Source organism: Triturus cristatus, chromosome 7, assembly GCF_964204655.1.
Source record: "Triturus cristatus chromosome 7, aTriCri1.1, whole genome shotgun sequence".
In the NCBI taxonomy this organism is placed as follows: domain Eukaryota; kingdom Metazoa; phylum Chordata; class Amphibia; order Caudata; family Salamandridae; genus Triturus; species Triturus cristatus.
Genome location: NC_140590.1, coordinates 64,636,060 through 64,642,689, shown reverse-complemented (window position 1 = coordinate 64,642,689; position 6,630 = coordinate 64,636,060). Strand labels below are relative to the sequence as shown.

Sequence of the window (6,630 nt, the reverse complement as noted above, 5' to 3'; positions counted from 1 at the left end):
CAGGTGACAGGGAAGCGGGACGGCCAGACTCGATGGGTCCAGAGCGACTCAGGTAGAGCGGGGCTCTCGGCGAGTGGAGGCGGCCAGGCTTCTGGGTGTCACGGCCCTAGGAGGGATGCGAAGGTGCGCAGGGCACTCCGGCGGGAGAAAGCACACGGCTCGAATTCTCAGACGAGCGGAGACACGGTGAACCCACTGGTCCTGGGGTTCAGTTCAGGGGGCAAGCTCTTCTTCCAAGCCCTTGGAGATAGTTGAAGAACAAAGTGCAAAAGTCTCTTTCAGTCTTTTTCCTCTCCTTCCTCAGCAAGGCACCTACTGCAGGCCAGTCCCTCAGGTCAGGGAAAGTTACTCCTCCTTCAGCTTCTTCCAGGTCCTTCTAGTCGGGCAGAGTTCCTTCGTGGTTCAATCTGGATCTGATTTCTTAGGAGCCAGGCTCCTACCTTTATACAGGGATTCTTTTGTTCTTTAGCGCCAGGGGGCCTGGGCCTGGCTCAGTCCAGTTTTGGAGCACTCTGTTGTGGTGACTCGGCTTGTTCCTTTCAGCAGCAGGGCAGAGACATCAGCCGCTCCACAGGGGGCGGCGCCGGCTTTGTGGTGGCAGAGCACAGGTCTATTCAAGAGTCAGGGTGCACTCCTCCCACCCATCCTGGTGTAATCTCTCTACCCACCACCTGGCAGCCAACCTGTCTCCTGGAATCCCCCAGCCCTGCTCCTGTACTGTTGCTAGGCAGAACACACACACACAGCAGAGGCGGACTGAGATGGTTAGGCACGCAAAGGCTAACTTTCTAAAAGTAGCATTTGCAAACCCAGGATATTAAAATAACCTTTACTAAAAGATGTACTTTATTACCCCGAGTTCAGGCATACTAAACACGACTTTCTACCATGCTCTCTGAGTCCACTGGGGTCACAGCGTGTAGCGATCCCAGCAGCCCATTCTGGCCTATGGAGAGCAGGTAGCCTTCAATAGTGAAAAACGAAAAGGGCGGTTATTCACTATTAAGACATGCCACACACATCAGGGCATGTCCTACCTTAGACCTACAATGCACCCTGCGCTTGGGCCTACCAGAGGGGTGACTAACATGTAGTTAAGGGAAGGTTTAGGGACTGGCAAGTGGGGACACTTGCTCAGTCAGCGCGACGGTACCAGACCGCGCGCAGGTTCTGCAGTGGCAGACCCTAGACACATTTTACCCCGCTGCTTCGGTGGGTGGCACAACCAGTGCTGCAAGCCCACTAGCAGCATTTGGATATACAAGCCCTTGGCACCCCTGGTGCACTCTACTAGGGACTGATAGTAAACCAAATAAACCAAACGTGGAAGTCAATTCACATAATACATTTTAACATAGGGAGCACTTGCACTGTGGCACTGGATGGCAGTGGCACAGTGCCCTGAGCAGCTAACACCAACACAAAAACACATTGAGGCACAGACAAAAAATGGAAGGGTGACCCACGCCAATGGTGCCAGGTCTAACAGTAAGTGAAAAGAGGAGGGACCAAAATCTTGCCTTTATCGGGATGTGAGTCAAGATATCCGATTGATGTGGAAGGAGGCAGGGTAACGATTGGAGGGACGGGGTTATCCAATGGTGTTGGCTGTCAATCCACCTCCTCTAGTGTAGTAAGTTGTTCAAATCTGTTTTGGGTAAGGATGCACCCGTTCCCTCTATGAGCGTTTGTATGCTCACTACAATAGAAAAAGTCGAGTGATAGCAGATTGATGTTTGTGGTTTCGTGTATTATTCCCCTGTTGATCCTGAGAAGGGAGCGGACTAGGCCTGGAGACTTAAAGTTTATGACTATACAGTCTCCGGGACTTTTTTTTTTAGAGTCCCCAATCCAGCCCACTCTTCTCACCATCAGGATCTGGTTTATGTGCCTTGGGTGAAAGTAGGTGTTTTTAGTGAGCCAGTTAGTAACCTTATTCCTTAGTGAAACCCATGTTTCTATAGAATCTTTTTGTAGGGGCGGAACGTTTGTTAGGACCAGGACATATGGCCGAGCGGCTGGTGGTAAATTTAAGCTGTCTTTGTTTGGAATTTGAAGGGTTGTGAGGCCTGCCCTTTTGTAATAATTTGGGCTTGCAAGAGATCTCGCAGGTGGTTCCGCTGCTGTGTTTAGTCTAGAAGCTCCCTTTATGCCCCGGTTGTTCAACGGTCTTATTGTTGGGACAGTAGTAGAAATGTTTGTAGTGGAATTATTAGAGTGTTCTATTAAGGAAGGTGTTTTCCGTTCTTGTTGGAGATTGGATTGACTAGTTACAGGCGGCGTGTTAGGAGGATTTAATCGTGTTATGCCATCAAGTAGCAATTTTGTAAGTTGAACGAATTTATCTTCAAAAACCGAGGAGAGTAAGGAAATCATTTCACCCAGTTTTTCTTCTATGTCATGGCTTACTGCTGATTGAATTGCCTTTGTACTGTTTTGTACTGTCAGCTTAATCGTTTCTCCAAGGGTATCTAATTGAACATAGGGAGGTAGGTTTTTTTCCTCAGTTTGTGTACCTATGTCACAAGTAACTAGATGGGTTGTAGTCTTCCCCGTTGTGGAAGATTGACCTTTTCTATATGCCCCCCTCCCGGTACTCAGTTTGGTTTTAGCTTTCCCTCGTGTAAGGGGACCTTTTGGTTGTGGAGGGGTGATTTTCTACAATGTTCCTTTTTGGCCCGGTGAGATTGAAGGGGGGTGAACCAAAAGATCGGTGGCCGTTATCCTGGTGGGTGATTTAGTCGGTGAAGGTAGGCTAGGAATGTCAGAAGTTCTGATTGATCTTATAGAGGGTTCTAATGAAAGTCTCCTTTCAGTAGTTTGGATTTCCTGAATGATTAAGGATTCTGCTCTCAGTAGATAGGCGTCTAAAGTGCCCACTGTACTTTTACGTGTTTCCATTTTAAAGAAGTAAAATAGGGTTGCTAAACAGAGTGGACAAGTTATACAGTGCAACTCACAATAATATTAGGAGGGGGGTGAGTCTTTACCGTCTGCTGCCTTCAGCCAGTGTGTGTGGAGCGATAAGATGTCAATAGCTTTAGTCCCAAAAGTCTAGGCTACTTTGGCAGCAAGTCTGGGTAACACAACAAGGAGGGATGGCCCGACCCGGCCTCCTCTGGCCCCGGACGGCCACAGACGGCCCGCCCTCTGCCCGGGCTCAGCCCGGCAACGCCCGCGCGCGTCCCGCGACGCGGAGGAAGCCGCCGTTTATCAAGCGCCTCCGGGCGCGCTGATTGGCCGGAAATGAGGTGGGCTGCTGAGGATCACGGGAGCTGTAGTCTCCCCCAACTGCGGCCCGCGGTGTTTGTTGGGCGGCGGGGGAGACACACAGCGCTGGCACCCTGTCCGCTGTCCGCTGGTAGAGAGCCCTGGTAAGTGCGTTTAGGCTGGTAACTGGTGTGCGGCAAAAGAGTCAATGTAAAGCCCACGCTCGTTAGAGCATGTGTTGGTGCGCTAGAGTGTTTGGGACCAACAGAGCGGCTTGTGGACATGGCTCCTGCACGGTACTGTATACCTGGAGAACGGTCGTGCAGTCTTGAAGACTTTTACCCAGGCAGTGGGACATACAGCAGACATGGGTATATTTATGCCTCCCTCTCAGGGTATGTGATGAAGAAAAGTGATAATGGAATGTTGCCTACAGTTTCTGTGGTGAGAGATGCGCAGTCACAGCTCCTACCTGATGTGGGTGCAACTGTCACTTGTAAGGTGTGCAGCATTAATTCACGCTTTGCCAAAGTTCAGATCCTCTACATTGCATCTACTCCATTGAAGAATACATTCAGAGGAACAATACGAAAGGAAGACATTCGAGCAACTGAAAAAGACATGGTTGAAGTGTACAAGAGTTTCCGACCTGGTGACATCGTCCTGGCAAAAGTCATTTCTCTTGGTGATGCACAGTCTAACTATTTGTTGACAACCGCTGAGAACGAGCTGGGCGTGGTGGTTGCCCACAGTGAAGCAGGGGTGCAGATGGTGCCCATCAGCTGGTGTGAGATGCAGTGCCCGCAGACGCACATGAAGGAGTTCAGGAAAGTGGCCCGGGTGCAGCCAGAGTTTCTACAGACGTAGTCAACTTGAACATCTCAGAAGTGTTCTTTCCCACGCATCGTGGAGCTATCCTGCACACCGCGCACTGTTGGCAACTCTCCTGGCATAAATAAAATCTGTTCTATGACATGTACAGTCTTGCTGCACAATGTCGTGTCCATGGCAAAAGGTACATTGGTTGATGGAAGAGATTGCATATCAGCAGATTCATGCCCAACAAAACATTGTTTCTCAAAATTCTTTGTTCCTCGGTGCCTATAGGGGTTATACTGCTCGGGAAATTGTTTGATAGTGTCCGATTCGGCACATAATGAGTAATGCTGTTTATTTTTGTAGGCTTTCTTAATGCAAATAAAGTATAATGTTTGTATTTAAAGATCATGAGTCATTAAACGAAAATAATAGTTTCCCCTCCTCGCGTCCAGAGGTGCGATTCACAAATTCACACTCGGATTAGTTTCCCTTTGGGGACCCCAAACAGCAGGCGTCTAAATTCTAATGCCGAAACCTTTGAAGGGACACCTGTACATGGTCACCTCCAGATGTGGTACCCGGGTGACTCAGCCTTGTGTGGGGAGGAAGACAGGTCCTATTGTACAATTAATCACCCAGCACTCGTCCTGTGGGATGTCACCAGAAATCCACCTCACCTCCTCCAGAGAGTTGAGACAGGCCTCTCCATGGCACCCGAAGCGGAATGGATGTTTATACCACTTCTGCACCCCTCAAACGTTCGATGCACGCGCTGTGCAGGCGAAACCTAAACAGCCTTTTAACAATATAGGTAGCCCTTTCGGTAGGAACCATGAATAATGACTAGAGGATGCCAACCAATGAGAACGAGTGTGCAACGGTGTCCTCTCTGGTCCTCTTCATGGCTGTGTTGAACGTGGGATGGAAGATATAGAGGACAGACATTGGACGTTGCCCTGGTCCAATGAGCAGAAGAGTTTGGCACTTTACTTTCTGGCCATGAACGCACAAGCTTTCCGGTTCCTTCATTTGTGCAGTTTTATATAGCGCGAACTCGACCCGAAGGCATCAGAGCGCTTTACAGAGGCACCAGTGACGTCACAGGACACCGTCCTTTTTGGTGGGGGGGAGGAGGTAGGGGGGCGGGGAAATAAGTGATTTTACCCAGAGTCACAGGAAGCTGAGCTGACGCCAATGGTATTTTTGTCCAGTGACGCACCGGCGGCGCAAGGGGCTTGTCCAATCTTTGGTCAACATCGCAGGCGTTTCAGGAAGTACGGATGATAGTAGTCTTGCTATTGGAGGTTTTGTTGGTCCAATGAGTTCACACGTCGGGGAGTTTCCTCTCTCGTCCGCGGCTCCTGTCAGTACAGAATGTCGGGGATTCATGAATTGGCCAGTTATGCGGTTTCGTCACCGGTCCGGACTCAATGATTTATGCTCCAAACTTTGTTCAGAGATAGACGTTTGTGATTGGCGGCGGCTCTTGGCCAATGAGTGGTTTTGCTTCTTACACTTTCGCGCTGAAAGTAACGAGTTTTGACACATTCGGACTCCTTATTGGTGCCAGCTATTTCATGGCATTTTATGTCCAAGAATAAAGGAAAGCAATAATATTCACCTTTTGGTCCTCCTCTCGAGCAACATTATAAAACCTTACAAAAGCCACATATATCATGCAGTATTCTATTTACTACATATACTATTGTTAGTATGCCTACAGATTTTAGCAATAATTGTTATTTAGCCATGCAAATTGCAAATCCCACGTGTAATTCGAATATTAGTAATATTGATTATTTATTCATCCATCACCTGTTAATAATATTACTGTTAATAGGTTATATAATTAGTATTTATGCTAAATAGAGGGGCATACAAAATGTTGTACTACCGGCTCCATCAAGGGACAGGAATGTAATCAGGCTGTGGTGCTATAATTCATGAGTGCAGCAAAGAGGAGGGGAGAAGGATGCAGGGATGCACCCATAATTGAATCCCTCCTCTAAAGGCGTGTCTTAGCCATTGGTCGCATGTGTTGAAAAAGCCATGTGTCCAGGGAGTCATGAATGGATATGAGGTGGACCTGAAGCGCAATCCCGAGGTTTCCCGTCTGCCGTCAGCTTATACTTTCAGCCTCTAGAGGGAAGTGTTTTGGCATATTGTCCTGGAAGGGGCTCAAAATGGAAATTACCCAAAATCCTACTGTAGAAAGTGTCCATTTATTTAATATGGTGCTAACTACTGGTGTGTACTGTAGCCCATCTCTCAGTCCTCTGAAGTGTGTCAGGCAGCAGAACTGAGGCAGATGGAGAGAAACTAAAATTTGCCTGAGTTGAATGGGGTAGCGCATTCTATTGAAGGCCTGCTAAATGGTTGACTGTTTACAAATCTGGTCTGCTATGGCTTCTGAGTATAGGATTGAGACCCCCAGGAATATTGACATTGCCCCCCAATCTTTTCCTTTACCTTCCTGTGTCTGTCTAAAGTTTTCCAAAGTCTTTGTTTGATTCCAAAATCAGTTCTACAACATTTCTAAGCTGCTCACATGTGAGTCGCAGGAAGTGTTTGATGCTAGTTCTGAATGGAAACCTCTGCGGT

At 48.2% G+C, this 6,630-nt stretch overlaps 1 pseudogene; it reads left to right on the top strand.

Annotated features, from left to right (window-relative positions):
- The first annotated feature begins 3,434 nt into the window (after nt 1–3,434).
- LOC146808821 (exosome complex component CSL4 pseudogene) lies at nt 3,435–4,308 on the top strand (annotated as a pseudogene).
- Nucleotides 4,309–6,630: the final 2,322 nt, after the last annotated feature.